The sequence below is a fragment of the Melozone crissalis genome, unplaced genomic scaffold, assembly GCF_028551555.1.
Source record: "Melozone crissalis strain CALT ecotype California unplaced genomic scaffold, PUWL_Pcris_2 ptg000057l_1, whole genome shotgun sequence".
NCBI classification, from domain to species: domain Eukaryota; kingdom Metazoa; phylum Chordata; class Aves; order Passeriformes; family Passerellidae; genus Melozone; species Melozone crissalis.
The window spans coordinates 353308-369832 of record NW_026535835.1 but is presented as its reverse complement, the minus strand read 5'-3'; the positions used below and the strand labels follow the sequence as shown (position 1 = coordinate 369832).

General features: G+C 54.3%; 1 pseudogene; it reads right to left on the bottom strand.

The window, feature by feature from the left end:
• Positions 1-900: 900 nt before the first annotated feature.
• LOC128944254 (cell division cycle protein 20 homolog) lies at positions 901-6430 on the bottom strand (annotated as a pseudogene).
• Positions 6431-16525: the final 10095 nt, after the last annotated feature.

Below are 16525 nucleotides of genomic sequence, written 5' to 3'. Positions count from 1 at the left end.
GTTGTTGGTCAGGTAAGGGCTCAAATATATTTCCTGCAACTTGCTCCAGCACAGTTCAGCCTGGAAAAAAGGCATTTTTCCAAGTGTAGGGGAGTCAAGCTCCAATAAATGTCAGCTGAGCCCTGGTGCTTGCTCCCCTGCATGAAGCTTCAGTGAGGCACCAGGGCCTCCTGTCAGCAGGAGGGGAAGGGAGATCAGAGTTGTTGGAAGAATACGTGACCGAAGGCTGAGCACAGGGTTGGTGGTGCTTTGTGTGGCTCTTGCATGACATCCAGGATGGGCGTGACAGTGTAAGCCAACCTTTTGTTTTGCATCAGGCTTTATGCCAGAGCCAGCCCCTTTCCAGCCTTTGGGGTGATTACAGCTGTTGCTCCATATTTCTCTCCCTCCTTTTTTTTCCAATAGCTATTCTACTCCAGCACCATAGGCAGGCAGTGATGGCTGCCTGTAGCTAACAAGACAAACTGAGATCTGCCTGCAGAGCCATAGGAAGGTGTCCCTGGGCTTGTGAGAAAGGCCAGGACAACACAAACTGAGGCCACAGCCATGCTGTGCTTTCAGTTGAGCCTGTGGTGGAGCTGCTGTGCTTGTAGTCAGCATCTAGATGGGGCAGGTTACATAGCTATCTTAGCTGGGACAGAAACAGAAGTGCAGCCCTTGCACAGCATCCTTCTGCTAGGCTGTGCTAAGCTCAGGGGCCTGTAAACTGGCCCTTAAGACCTAGGTCTCCACTCCTTGCCCAGATCCCCAGCCTCAGGGAGGACTTGGGTTTAGGAGCCATGGCTTTTTCTTCCATCAGACTCCATTAAGAAAAAGTCAAGTTAAGCAGTTCATTAACATTTAAAATACTGTACAGCGTGTAAAACCAAATATCCCCCTCCCCACAACAATCCCGTGCTCTCAGCGGATGCTCTGGTGAAGAATACTGCTTTTGGCACTGTTTGCCTTCTCTTTCTCCTTCTTCTTTATGGGATCCATCTCAAAACAGCTCCAGACCTGCACTGTTTCATCAGCAGCTGCTGAGGCCACTGCTGTACCATCAGGGCTCATGGTCAGGTTCAAGATTCTATCAGTATGAGCTGAGGAGGAGAAGGAATGTGCAATCAGGGCTGAGCTGATCAGCACATGCACATTTACTCCTGTATGCTCCCATGAGCCCTGCCAGTTTGCATAGCTGTCTCCCCAGTGGCTGTGGCAGCATGATTTCAGACCCCAAGCATACATTTGGATCAATGGTATCTCTTCCACAGCCCCCTGGGCATGCTTTACTCCTAGCAGCATGGCCCTGGATACTGTCCTGTATCAGTGATGCTGCAGGCTCAAACCAAGGAGTGCAAACGGCCCCTCAAACCTCAACCTCTAACAGCCCCCCCCCCCAGGCCCTGTCCACCTACCTTGCAGCTCTGCAACCTTGTTCATTCTTGGATACTTCCATATAATCAGCTGATTCTGTGCAAAGCCATGGCCTGAAACGAGCTCCTTGTAGGTTGTGGACCATAGGATAGAAGTCACCTGCAAAGAGGCAGTAACACAGGTGAGACAAGGTGCATGTGCTGATGCTCACCACTCGGAGGCGAGCATGGTCCCCCTCCTTCCCCGTGCCTCTGGGCCTGAGGAGCCAGCAGCTCTGTGTAGGTGTGCTGCCAGAAGGTGTTTGTCTCCAAGCTGGTGTTCATCTCTCACCTGGGAACGGGTATCAACAGCACTGAGGCAGGCGCCAGAACACACGTTCCAGATGCGGACATGTCTGTCATTAGTGCCACCTCCAGTGGCTAGAACATTCATCTGCCATGGGCACCACGCCAGGCCTGAGAGAGGAGAGTTCATTTTAAAACATACAAGAGGCAACCTGCACCCAGCCAGTGCTGCATACCTGCCTTGCACACACGTATCCGCCCGTGGCAGCTCTGTGCTCACCTTGACAGCACCCTGGAGCTGAGTGAAGGTCTGTAGAGGAGCAAAGTCTCCATCCCCAAATTGGGTGCATGGCCAGACATTCGCCAGACTGTCAATGCCACCACTGGCCAGGTAGCGGCCATCCAGAGACCATTTGAGTCTGCACACCTCGTGTGTGTGGCCAGCAAGGGTGGCCACGTGATGCTCAGCCACTCGGACATCGTGGTGATGGATGTGCCCAGTCTGTGCATCACTGCAGAGAGAAGAGAAGGCTTGCAGGGTCAGGCTGCACATTTTCACCCAAATCCATTTTTGTTGTTGCAAGACTGCTATAGCTGCCACTGGGTTTCAACCAGTGTTACCAGCAACACAGGTCTGTTGGTGTGAGTGAAACACCCACACAAGCTCTTTACAACTTCAGCACAAATTGCAATACAGGAAAGAGGCCTTCTCCTCACAGCCCCAACAGATAAGGCTGAGTAAGAATCCCAAGCCAGGACAAACTTCTCTCTGCCATCCCTAACCCATGCCACACGTAGATTGAGGGATAGGAGTTTGCAACAACTGGAAACTGCCCTTGACCCACTGCTTTACCTGGAGAGGATGTAGCTGTTCCAGCTGAGGGTTCCCACACAGCCACAATGGCTGGTCATGGTTCAGAGACGTTTCTGCTGCTCAATGTCCCATAGCTTATAGGGGCCTTAGTAAATATATGTATTGCAGTAAAAGATCTCTGTATTGTATAAGTGACCCTGCCCTGATTCTAGTTATTGTAAATGGGCTGCAGCTGCAATGTCCTTGATTGGGCAGCAGCTGTAGCTCGTGGAGGTAGCTGGGATAAAAGGGGGTGGGGCATTCAGGGAGAGCTGGAGAGGAGCCCTGACTGAGAAGCAACAGCAACAGTGCTGTGAAGAGCTGCTGTGAGAAAACCACCTAGAAGGTATGAGACCCTAGAAATATGATATACAGCAATATAAATGCAACAATAGCTGGAGGGGCAAAGCAAAATGTTCTTCAGAAGAAACCCAATCCTGTTTCTATGCCCTAGGAACCTCACTGCACAGGCTCTCTCAGCTTACTCAGTAAGGGAACAGAGAAAATGTGAGTCTCATGACTATAGCACAGAAGGTAATGCTGCTTATCAGAAAACCCCCAAACCAAACCCTGCCTTGCACACTGGGCAGTTCCACTCCACACCAGGGAAGACAAGTCAGGTGCATGGCATCCTTCCTCTGCCAGCCAAGGTTTTGTCCCCAGGCCCCACAGTTCTGTCAATCCCTTGAAAACACCTCTAGTTTTACTCCTGCATTCACCTGAATCTCAGCACTACTTGTGCCAACAGCAAGGTAGTCTCCTTCTTTAATCCATGATGCAGAGGAAATGTAAACATCTGGATGCTCCATCTGCAGCAGGGGGATAATCTCCCTAGTAGCGTGATTCCACAGATAAACAGTGTCGTCCAGAGCCACTGCCAGGAAGTTCTGGGAGCTCCAGTCTACGAGATTCAGATCTACAATTTGAAAGAGCAATGCAGGTCACACCATGCTTGGCTAGAGAGCCCTGCCCTTCACCGGTGCTGCTGCAGCAAGTGTGGGTGCACATGTGCACACACACACGTACAGGTGAGGGGCAGCCTTCTGAGTGTCACTGTGCCCAGCTGCTGGGGCCAGGTACCCTGCTCCAAGGCATCTGCACAGTGCCCTAGACCACTGTCCCTGTAAGGCCACACAGGGACACTCCAGAAGTGGTCTGTGCTAGCCTGGGTACACAAAATAATACAGACAGCCCAGTTACACTGTCCTAGGAACAGCAATCCAGTGCAGAATGTTCTGGATGCCCAGCACTCAACTCCGTAGTCTACTTACAGTAGTCGTTGAACATCTCTGGTGCATCCAAGACCCGGTCTGGCTTTGAGGGAATATATCTGCTATTCTTCTTGCTGGATCCAGGTGCCATTTTCTGACTGTAGAGCACTTTCAGGTTATTCTGATAGCCTGTGTGCAAGGGAAGAGGTTTGTTAACCTGAGTTAGTTTCCTCCCAGCTGAGTGCTGCTCACCCAACTAGGAATCCCTTGGAGTGAAAATAAAGTCCTAAGAGAAACACTCACAAGCCAGCAGTGCATGAAAATCACTGGCAGTATGAACTGCTGAGCAGGGGTGAGCTACAATTTACTCATTCATGGAAACAAATTTAACAAACACTTGGGGTTTTGAATGTCATTATATTTAGTTGCAGTTTAAGCTAGAAAGTGCACAGCAGATACTTTGATGCTGTTACAGACGTCATGAAGGTTTGGAACCTGCAGTACAGGTGACTGTCACTGACATCTTTTCATAAAAATCCTTTCTTTAGGATTTTTCTCCCTTCTGAGAAGCTGTGGCCTCAGCAACAAAATGTAAACAATGGTTATCTGCTGCTGTGGAATGCAACAGGTGGATGCAAGATTGGTCTTGGGTGAATGTTTGGATTTACTGACCACTCAGAGCAGAGCTGGGTCTCACTCTCTGTTGAGACAGAGAACTTTGTTTATTCATTCTTTTTCTGTTCTTAGCTTAGCTAGCTTCTGAGAATTTTTCTTCTATTTCTTTTAGTATAGTAATAATGTAATATATATCATAAAATAATAAATCAAGCCTTCTGAACATGAGGTCAAGATTCTCATCTCTCTCTCCACCCTGAAGACTCTTGCAAGCCCTGTAACAGGTGACCAACTGGCAGTCATAGCAACTCTCCTAAATAAATTCACTATAACTGTTATGCCCTCCCTCGACCTCAGGAACCGTAAGAAAGGAGACTCCAGCCTGTACAGGTCTCAGAAACCAGTTGATTTCTCCTGTGACCACACAGAGAGCCTCTGTGTTGCTGTTCCCCTGACCTGATCTCTGCTGCTGATTCAGCTCACACAGACCCTGCATCATACCTTCTGGAGCATTCTCTGGATTTCCACTGAGGTGGAGGATCTTTGCCTCTTCTACATCAAAACCATTCAGATTCACTGCCCAGGCTTTCTGTTGCTCCTACAGAGACAAATCACCCTCAGTGCAATGCATTTAAAACAATTCCCACACTGCAATTTAAATAGACATCTAAGTCCCCTTCTCTTAGAATCTGAAGATGTTTGACTGTGCTGCAAGGGTCAGTCACACAGAGGCAGGTCAAAGCAGTTTTCCCTCAGACTTTCATACATCGTCCTGCTCACATTTTCACACAATGGCAAATTCAGTGTCATTGTCAGTGGGAAAAGCCACAGCCACAAAGCGACCAAATGCTTCATAAACAGATTTCAGAACACAGTGTAAAACATTCCAGAAGTGTTCCCTGTGGAGACATTGTCCTAGAATAGCTATCACCAGCAGTTTCACTTTGCATAGGCTTACAGCTTTTTATTTTTGTTGCCTGCAACATTTTAAAGCCTCATTAGTCAAAAGCTAAATTTTGCTACCAGAAGCAGCATGGGCTTAGAGTGCATGGCAGTCTCTACAGCTTCAATCTCATCCTGGGCTCCTGAAGCCCAGAGCTGCAAGTAGTGATGGCTGGGACTTGTCAGTCCCACGTGCCCACTTGATAGAACCTATAGTTTACTGCTCTGTAAAGGGGCAGGAAGGAGTAGCGGTTGTTGAAGTAATTGTAACTTAGACACATGCTCACCTTCTTGGTAGGGGAATCCTCAGCAGGGTCATTCTCTTTGCTTAGGAGGAAATTTGCCATCTCCATCTGCATAGTGCTGTGTTTGGGAATGTAGCAATCCCCCACAGCCTTTGTGGGGGTGCTTTGAATTCTGGATCCAGATTTACCTGCATTCACATATGAAAATATTGTCTTACAGCTATTTAACAGCCTGTATTAGAGCTTTCACGGGAGCAAACCCAACACTCTTCCACATCACACCCACCAGACAAGTAGGACTCTGAGGTCTCATGCCACCCAGTCACAACTAACTTAAATTTTCCTCCCTGCCACCAAGTTGGTTAGGGACTGTGTGGTGCAACTCCTTGGGTCTAGTGCAACAATTCCAGAGTCCAGAGATAAGGGGAAGATACAAAAATGCTCACAAGATGTAAAGCTGTCAGCTGACAGTCCTGCCCACACTCGTCCTAGCATACAGCTGTGCCAGCAAGGCTCAGCTGGGCGAACAGCAGCTCGCCAGCCCCAGTGCTCAGAGCTCTGCCCCTCATGCTGGCAAGGAGGTGGGTGGCTGCCAGGAGCACAGCCCACCTCCCCCTGCCTGAGCAGCAGCCAGTAGGGCAGCGTGGCAGGGAACCCAGAGCGCCATGGCTACAGACAAGCATCCTGGGCGAGGCTCCCTCACTCAACCTCTGCCGCTGGTGGCCAGCGCTCACCGGGTGTCTTGGACAGCATCTTGCTGGAGCTGTGGGAGCGATTGGCCGGCTTCATGGGCGACACACTGACGGGGCTGGGCCTGGGGCCGCTCTCCTTGGCCTTGCACTGCCATCGCGCAGGTGGCGCGTTCGGGATCAGCGTGTCCAGCTTCAGCAGCCCGCGCAGGTCCGCCTCGAACAGGAACTGCGCCATGGTCCTGCGGGTGGGTGGCGTTGGCCGTGCCCACCAGCCGGGCTGAGCCTACTCCGACAGGCCCCGCCAGCCTCCCCACCACCAGACCGTGCAAGCGCTCCGGCCGCTCCTCCCCATTACGGACACCCCTCACTCTCCCCAGCCGCTCCTCGGGACACTCCATCAGCCGATACGCCCTCCCTCCACTCCTCGGGGGTCTTTGATCAGCCGGCACCCCTTCCAGCCACTCTTTGGGGCTCTCTCGGATAAGCGACATTCTCCCGTCCCCTGCCTTTCAAGGGCAATCTCGTCCCTGCTCTTGCTCCTCCCCACCGTGCTTTGCCTCTGCCCTGTGCCCCTGGGGCTGCTCTTGGCCAGGCAGCCTCAGTGGGAGCCAGCACTGGCTGCAGCCCCCGCGGGCCCCCCAGGACAAGGCCCAGCAATTAGGAGGCCAATGAAAGCTCTGGGCAGCAGCAGAACCCTCAGCAGAGTTCTTTGGACAATCATGGACTGGCCACACCTACACTGCAGCCTCACTGGGAATGTTTCCTATGTACAGTAGACTTTCAAAAGAAGCTCTTTGAGGGAAAGGTGAACTAAACACTCACTGTCTTCAAGTAAGTCCAAATTCAGACAGAGCATAAGATGAAGATAAGCTCCAAAACAAGCAGGCCTGCCAGGAACCCCAGCCAGCAGCCTGTTCCCTGACAGAAAGCCCTTCCAAGGCCCTTCTGGGAATCAGGAACACGTGCTGTGGTTCCAGCTGCACCTGTGGGAGTAATGGGGAGCGTCAGCCCGTGCTGTGCTGCACTGCTGAGCTGGCAGCATGGTGGATGCGGGCAGGACGTTCTCCGTTTCCCCCAGAGCTGGGGCCTGCAGGCACCTTGCCGCCCCTTGGCACAGGCTGTGCCACCCAACAAAGCCCAGCAGGCTGGGAGGAGAGCCCGGGGCCAGCAGGAAGCTGAGAGAAGGCCCTGCTCTAGAACTGAGGGAGTTCCACCAGAAGCAAACAAAGATGGTAACTTGAAGACATTCCCACTGTGCTGAAAGTTTGTCTGAGAAGACTAAGACGTGAGCTTGTAAAAAATCCCAGGAAATATCTGGGAAAAGGTTTTATGTATGTTGGTTGTGACCAGATAAAAAGCTCCTGTGGGAAAAGAGCCTCTGCAGCAGGCTGGCTGGCTGAAGGGGTCTTACTTCTTCCTAAAATAAAGATTACCACTGAAATGCAATTTTATTTTTTATTGTATAAGGGGAAAATATTTTCCAGAACTCTAAAAACAGTTTCAAAAATACAGATGTCTTGTGGAAAAAGGAATGAAACATATGGGGATTCCTCTATACAAGACATATTTCTAAATATTTTTTAAAATGAAAAGTTAAGACAAAATGAGGTCATTTTTTTGGATTCTAAAACTACTTAGAAAAATCTTTAACTACTGTAGGAATTGGGAAGAAATATTTGGGGGTGTCTGTCTACAGAAAAAATATTTTGAAATATTTATACGAATTTCTAATATCTAAAAGTGAAAAACTAAGCAAATGGGGTTGCTTTTTCTCAGGAGCCCCATGCTGCTGCCTGTCCCCTGGGCTCCCCCAGCCCTGGGGACCCCGCCGCTGGTCACAGAAGCCCCTGCCTGGTTCCTTCCTGCCCACACCGTGGGCATCCACGGCTGCTCCTGGCCATGGAGCTCAGCCAGTGCTGCTGGCGGCTGGGCTTTGCTGCTGCTGCCACCCAGACACTGGGGTGACGGCACCTTCCCTTTAGTGCAACAAAAGAAAGGGCCATCACCCAGACTGGCAGAGAGCGGGGATAACTTCAGTGTTGTTTAGAGGGCGGGACCAGGGGGTTCAGGGGCAGAGGAAACAACATGTTGGACTCAGGAGGGGCTGGAGGGTGCTGGGCTGCTCCTGGGGTCTATAGAAGAAGTTGGGACGGGACAGAGGAGGATCAAAAATAAGATGGAAGTAGCTTGGAGATATACATGGAGAGAGGAGATGGCAGTGGGATCTCCAGGAGAATAGGAGATTTCCTTGACGATGGCTGTTCTGGAGTCGTCTTCTCAGAACTCTTGACAGGGCTGCCCAGGCCCTTCTAACTGCTGGAGGAGCTGCTCCTGCTGTTTGGGTGTGAGGTGCAGCCAACGTCTTACAACTCCTGTCCAGAGGTGGAACTGTAGAAAGTGGAGGTGGCTGAGGCCCCAGCTGCCAGTGGCACACAAGGAGCCTCCTGCACAGCAGGGCCCAGAGCTGGCAAGGCTCCCCAGCACGGCTGGAGCTGCTGGCACAGCTTGGCCAAGCTGCACAGCTGTCCCTCAAGGCCACGGCCAGCAGGACACGGCTCTGGGCAGGCTTCCTGGCCAGGAGCGGGCCCCAGAGCGCCTCTGCCTTTCAAGGGCAACCTCGTCTCTGCTCTTTCTCCTCCCCACCATGCTTTGCCTCTGCCCTGTGCCCCTGGGGCTGCTCTTGGCCAGGCAGCCTCAGTGGGAGCCAGCACTGGCTGCAGCCCCCGCGGGCCCCCCAGGACAAGGCCCAGCAATTAGGAGGCCAATGAAAGCTCTGGGCAGCAGCAGAACCCTCAGCAGAGTTCTTTGGACAATCATGGACTGGCCACACCTACACTGCAGCCTCACTGGCAGTTTCCTATGTACAGCAGACTTTCAAAAGAAGCTCTTTGAGGGAAAGGTGAACTAAACACTCACCCTTTTCTCTTCCAGCAAGTCCAAATTCGGACACAGCATAAGATGAAGATAAGCTCCAAAACAAGCAGGCCTGCCAGGAACCCCAGCCAGCAGCCTGTTCCCTGACAGAAAGCCCTTCCAAGGCCCTTCTGGGCATAAGGAACATGGGCTGTGGTTCCAGCTGCTGCACCTGTGGGAGCAATGGGGAGCGTCAGCCCGTGCTGTGCTGCACTGCTGAGCTGGCAGCACGGTGGATGCGGGCAGGACGTTCTCCATTTCCCCCAGAGCTGGGGCCTGCAGGCACCTTGCCGCCCCTTGGCACAGGCTGTGCCACCCAACAAAGCCCAGCAGGCCGGGAGGAGAGCCCGGAGCAGCGCAGCTTCTTGGGCAGTCACTGCTCGGAGGGACACGGGCCAAACCCATCCCTGAGCAGCCACTGCCAGCCCTGGCACTCCCTGCCCCGTGACAGCTCCCCCAGCCCCAGGGCACAGAGTCAGGCCCTGTCAGGACCCAGTGCAGCCCCTGCCCAGTTGGGAACCAAGGCTAGTTCTGGCCCTGGGCTCACAACAGGGCTCCCGCTCGGGGCTGCTCCTGTGTGCCTTGGGCCTCTGGGCACTCAGGGCCAGCTCCAGAGCAGCTGCAGCGGGAGGGACGTTGGTGCACGAGTCCCCTTTCCCCGGGGCTGTGAATGAGCTCCAGAGGTGCCTCCAGCTTTGGCTGCTGCTGAGCCTGCAAGGGCAGGCCCTGGGGGAAGAGCTGCAGCCACCCAGCCCTGCCAAGGGCTGAGCCCTGCTGAGCCTGGCACAGCAATTACCTTCTGAGCCTATGCCTGTGCCCATGCCTGTGTTTGGCTTGGCCTTCCTTCCGGCCGGAGGGGCTCCCACTCGGCCTCTGCTTCGTTGGGGAAACACTTCCTTCTGTCCTGACTTTTGGCCCATCACTTGAGAAACAAAAAGTACACCTTAACAGATGGAACGATTCTCCATTTCTTTAATGGCATGTTCAGGACGTCATGCTTATGCAAAATCAGATAAAATGACCAAATCATCTGGTCTTTTTCAGCTGGGCTGGGGCCCACCCTGGGGCCCACCCTGGGGCCCACCCTCTTCCAAACAGCTGCCAGTGCTGAGCAGAAGTTGTGAGTGGATCGTGCAGGGCGTGGGCACACACATGCATGGCTCTGTCCTGGCACCTGCAGCAATGCCCCCCTGGCCGATCTCTGGGCTCTGAGCTGGCAGCTCTCCCAGGGGAAAGGCCTTGACCTACCCTCACCATCTCCCAGAGGCTCAATCCTGAACGTGGGCTGGGAAGCCAGATCACCTTTGCCAACAGGCTCAGCTGCAAAGAAAGGCAGGACAGAACAGCTCCAATGGAACTGCTGAAGATTCTCCTTCAGGCCCGAGTGGCAGTGAGGGCACCTGGGTGATTGGTGCCCTCCAAGGCACTCCCTTGGCTCTGCCTTGCCCTCAGGGGCAGGGCCAGGGGGACCTCGTGCCTGCAGTGGCCCCACACTGGGATTGAAGGAGCCCCTTGCGAGGCAGTCGGGGCAGAAAGGACTTCCTGGAGCTGCCAGCACCTCCAAACCCAGCCCCAGGCAGGGCCAGGACTTGGCAGTGGCAGCAGGAGCAGCTCAGGCTCCCTGGGGGCAGCAAATGAGCTGAGAAAGGCTCAGCCCCGGGGCACAGCCCTGGGCCCAGCCCCTTCCCTCTCTGCTCTTCTCTGTGGCTGTACAGAGCACACAGAAGGACACAGTGGCATTGCACATGGGAGGAGGATGGACAGATAAATGCCCCTTCTTCCCACTGACAGCGATCCTGTGGGATTCCTCAGGGCTCCAGAAGGGATCAGGGCAAGGTTTCCAGAACTGATCATCCTTCAGAGGAACTTAAGGGAACTGGCTCATGAGTAAGCTCTTGCCACACTGACACGGATTATTCTGTCAGGAAAGGTACATTCAGACCTTGTCTTCAGCATCTGGCAAGGTCTTCAAAGCACCATTCACCAGCATTTCCAAGTAATCCAAGTCATGTGCCAGTCAAGAAGGGAGTACAGATCCTACAGAACCATTTCCATGGTGTGCTGGGATCCCCTTCTGCCTTGGGGAATTGGGCACTGCAAGGGGGTGGGGTAAGGCTGTGGGAGCCCGTGCCTCCTGGTCACTCTCCACACTCTTTGCAGGTCCTGTGCAACATCCCTGGAGGGGCAGCTGGAGCAGCCCAGGGCCCTGGGGCTTTCTCCCTCCCACACAGGAAACCCTTACTAAATGCTTAGGGAAATCTGCAGTGCCACAGCTGTCACTCCCAACCTCCGTCCCTCCCTCCTGCTTGCCCACCTGCCCATGGAACAGCTCCCACAGCCCACAGGCACATAGCCAGGCCCTCTCAGGACACTCTGGAGCCTTGCTCTCCCCCTCTGCCCTTTCCCCACCACGGGCACCCCGTGCAGCCGCTCCCAGGTTTCGGGACGTGTCTCCCACGGAGGGAGCCCAGCAGGACAGCTCAGTACCCGAGTGCCCTGAGCCTGCTCGGGATAATTCCTCTGGGCTGTGCCCGTCTTGTCTGGGCTGTGCCCACAGTGCCAAGCAGCAGAAAGGGCAGCTCAAGCCTCAGCAGGGCTCAGACCCAGAGGCACAGCAATTACCTCCTGTGGCTGTGCCTGGCATCGCCTCCCTTCCTGCAGGAAATGCCACCTTCCATAGAGCCTCTCTGTCCATCCCTTGAGAAAGCAAGAGGCACAGCTGGATCCGATGGAATCATTGCATATCCAGGAGGTGGCCTCTTCAGGAGGCAATACTTGTCCAAAACATGGATAAGGATCCGGAAAATCCTGATCCCCCCAGGCCTTTGGGGTTGGCTATGGCCCTCCCTCTTCCAAGCAGCCACACCTCAGGATGTGACTGGGGACCGGGAAAATGCAGGGGATCCCTGGTGAGTTTGGGCTGTGTGGCAGCTGATACCCAAGGCCTTCCTGCAGAGGCTGGGGAGAAGCTGCAGCCAGGCCAGGCTGGGAAACTGCCCTGCAGGGCATGGCAGCAGCAGCAGGGCAGCGAGGCTGCCATGGATCCCTTCCCGCTGTTCCGGGCATGGCGTGTCCACATGGGCAGCCAGAGCCCTCAGCTGCTGAGCCCCAGGACAAGGCTGAGGGAAATGCTCTCACCATTCCCTTTGAGCAGTTCCTTCACTATTCGTTTCAAGATGTTGTTCGGCTCATGTGGTTTCTTGTGTCCTGGGGCTTTGTTCTTCCCTCTCAGAGGACCTTAACAGAAAGTAGTTCCATTTCCTAGGAATGGATGCCACAGAAGCAGGGCTCATACTGTGGGGTCAGAAGGGACAACACTACTCACCCCAGCGATGGGAGCCAGGCTTCTCTGTAGGAATCAGCAGAGGGGCAGGAAAAGTCCTCCCTGCAGATACATCTGTAACACAACAGCCACATTAGCTTGTGTAACATGGTTGCTGTGAAGTTGTCAACAATTATTACTGTGTAGGACAGTGAGAACATACCTGAAGGAGGCTCCAAAGGCTTCAACACTTTTTTCAACCAATCTAATGGGGAAGCCTTTCCAGCAACCTCATCTAGAACAGAGTACAGATGACAACATTTTTCAGGGTGTGTTGGGATCTCCTTCTGCTTTGGGAGTTGGGCACTGCAACGGGGTCGGGTTAGGCCGTGGGAGCCAGGTGTGAATGGGCAAGGTCAAACTGCACAAGGGCCTCTGGAGCTCTGGGCAGGCTCCTGGTCACTCTGCACCCTCCTTCCATGCCCTGTGTAACATCCATGGTGGGGCGGCTGAAGCAACCCAGGGCCCTGGGAGCTCTCACTTCCACAGCTGCAACTCTTGCTAAATCCCTGGGGAAAACTGCAGCTGGCAGTGCCACAGCTATCCGCCTGTCCCCCTCCATCCCTCCTGCCCTTTCTCCCTCCCTTTCTACCTACTTCTATCCTCCAACCATCTTTCCCCTGGGACAAATCCCCCAGCACACGGGCACATGGCCAAGCCCTTTCAGGACACACTGGAGCAGTGTGTGCCTCTCAAAGACATGGTTAAGATTCAGGAAATCCCTTTCAACTTTTTGGGTAAGGCAGGACTCTCCCTTCTCCATATAGGTGCCCCTTCTGATTTGCCTGGAGATGGGAAATTGCAGGGCATCTCATGCCTGTGGTGCGGTTTGGTCTGCCTGTCAGCTGATGCCCAAGGCCTTCCTGCAGAGGCTGGGGAGAAGCTGCAGCCCGGCCAGGCTGGGAAACTGCCCTGCAGGGCATGGGAGCAGCAGTGGGGCAGCGAGGCTGCCATGGATCCCTTCCTGCTGTGCCGGGCTCGGCGTGTCCAGATGTGCTGCCAAAGCCTCGGCTGCTGAGCCCCAGGTGAAGGCTGAGGGAATGCACCCACCTTGTCCTGCCTGCTGCATTTCCTTCAGCATTTCCCTCATGTGTTCAGATGGCTCATGGGGTTTCTTCTGTCCTGTAGCTTTGTTCTTTCCCCTTGGAGGACCTTAGAGCAAAACGGTTCCATTTCCCATGAATGGATGCCAAAAATGCAGGGCTCAGCCTGTGGGGTCAGCAGGGACACACTACTCACCCCTGCGACGGGAGCCTGGCTTCTGTGTAGGAATCATCACAGGGACAGGAAAAGTCCTCCCTGCAGACACATCTGTAACTCAACAGCCACAGAAGCTTCTGCCATCTCTGCTCAGCTGTACGGGCACCACTGAGCCGCAGGAGCAGTGAGGGGATCGCGCAGGGCGAGGGCACACACGTGCGTGGCTCTGTCCTGGCGCCTGCAGCGATGCCCCCCTGGCCGAGCTTTGGGTTCTGAGCTGGCAGCTCTCCCAGGGGAAAGGCCTTGACCTACCCTCACCATCTCCAGGAGGCTCAGTCGTGGATGTGGTTTGGGAAGCCACATCACCTTCACCAACAGGTTCAGCTGCAAAGAAAGGCAGGACAGAACATCACCCGTGGCACTGTAGGAGATCCTCAGGCTGCAGGCAAGGCTCGGCCCCGGGGCAAAGCCCTGGGCCTGGCCCCTGCCCGTTCTACTCTTCTCAGTGGCTGCACAGAGCACACGGAAGGACACAGTGGCATTGCACACGGGAGGAGGATGGACAGCTAAATGCCCCTTCCTCCCACTGACAGTGATCCTGTGGGATCCCTCAGTGCTCCAGAAAGAAGCAGGCAAGGTTTACAGAATTCTTCAGCCCTGACTTAACGTTAACAAAAATAGCCGATGGGTGAGCTCTTCCCACATGGACACTGATTATTTTGCCAGTAAGAAGGGAAATTCAGAACTTGCCTCTGGCATTCGCCAAGACATTCAAAGTGTCATTCACCAGGACTTCCAAATCTTCCAAGGCATGATCCAAATCTAGAGTGGAGCAAAGACCTGAACCATTTCCTTTGTGTGCTAGGATCCCCTTCTGCCTTTGGGGAGTTGGGCAGTGCAACGGGGTCGGGTTAGGCCGTGGGAGCCAGGTGTGAATGGGCAAGGTCAAACTGCACAGGGGCCTCTGGAGCTCTGGGCAGGCTCCTGGTCACTCTGCACTTTCTTTCCATGCCCTGTGCAACATCCATGGTGGGGCGGCTGAAGCAACCCAGGGCCCTGGGAGCTCTCACTTCCACAGCTGCAACTCTTGCTAAATCCCTGGGGAAAACTGCAGCTGGCAGTGCCACAGCTATCCGCCTGTCCCCCTCCATCCCTCCTGCCTTTTCTCCCTCCCTTTCTACCTACTTCTATCCTCCAACCATCTTTCCCCTGGGACAAATCCCCCAGCACACGGGCACATGGCCAAGCCCTTTCAGGACACACTGGAGCAGTGTGTGCCTCTCAAAGACATGGTTAAGATTCAGGAAATCCCTTTCAACTTTTTGGGTAAGGCAGGACTCTCCCTTCTCCATATAGGTGCCCCTTCTGATTTGCCTGGAGATGGGAAATTGCAGGGCATCTCATGCCTGTGGTGCGGTTTGGTCTGCCTGTCAGCTGATGCCCAAGGCCTTCCTGCAGAGGCTGGGGAGAAGCTGCAGCCCGGCCAGGCTGGGAAACTGCCCTGCAGGGCATGGGAGCAGCAGTGAGGCAGCGAGGCTGCCATGGATCCCTTCCTGCTGTGCTGGGCTCGGCATGTCCAGATGTGCTGCCAAAGCCTCGGCTGCTGAGCCCAGGTGAAGGCTGAGGGAATGCACCCACCTTGTCCTGCCTGCTGCATTTCCTTCAGCATTTCCCTCATGTGTTCAGATGGCTCATGGGGTTTCTTCTGTCCTGTAGCTTTGTTCTTTCCCCTTGGAGGACCTTAGAGCAACACGGTTCCATTTCCCATGAATGGATGCCAAAAATGCAGGGCTCAGCCTGTGGGGTCAGCAGGGACACACTACTCACCCCTGCGACGGGAGCCTGGCTTCCGTGTAGGAATGATCACAGGGACAGGAAAACTCCTCCTTTCAGACACATCTGTAACACATCAGCCACAGAAGCTTCTGCCATCTCTGCTCAGCTGCACGGGCACCACTGAGCCGCAGGAGCAGTGAGGGGATCGCGCAGGGCGAGGGCACACACGTGCGTGGCTCTGTCCTGGCGCCTGCAGCGATGCCCCCCTGGCCGAGCTTTGGGTTCTGAGCTGGCAGCTCTCCCAGGGGAAAGGCCTTGACCTACCCTCACCATCTCCAGGAGGCTCAGTCGTGGATGTGGTTTGGGAAGCCACATCACCTTCACCAACAGGTTCAGCTGCAAAGAAAGGCAGGACAGAACATCACCCGTGGCACTGTAGGAGATCCTCAGGCTGCAGGCAAGGCTCGGCCCCGGGGCAAAGCCCTGGGCCTGGCCCCTGCCCGTTCTACTCTTCTCAGTGGCTGCACAGAGCACACAGAAGGACACAGTGGCATTGCACACGGGAGGAGGATGGACAGCTAAATGCCCCTTCCTCCCACTGACAGCGATCCTGTGGGATCCCTCAGTGCTCCAGAAAGAAGCAGGCAAGGTTTACAGAATTCTTCAGCCCTGACTTAACGTTAACAAAAATAGCCGATGGGTGAGCTCTTCCCACATGGACACTGATTATTTTGCCAGTAAGAAGGGAAATTCAGAACTTGCCTCTGGCATTCACCAAGACATTCAAAGTGTCATTCACCAGGACTTCCAAATCTTCCAAGGCATGATCCAAATCTAGAATGGAGCAAAGACCTGAACCATTTCCTTTGTGTGCTGGGATCCCCTTCTGCCTTTGGGGATTGGGCAGTGCAACGGGGTCGGGTAAGGCCGTGGGAGCCAGGTGTGAATGGGCAAGGTCAAACTGCACAGGGGCCTGGGGAGCTCTGGGCAGGCTCCTGGTCACTCTGCACCCTCTTTGCAGGCCCTGTGACACATCCCTGGAGAGGAAACTGGGGCTGCCCAGGGCCATGGGGGCTCTCTCCCTCCCCCAGAGGAAACCTTCCCTAAAGGCCTGGGGAA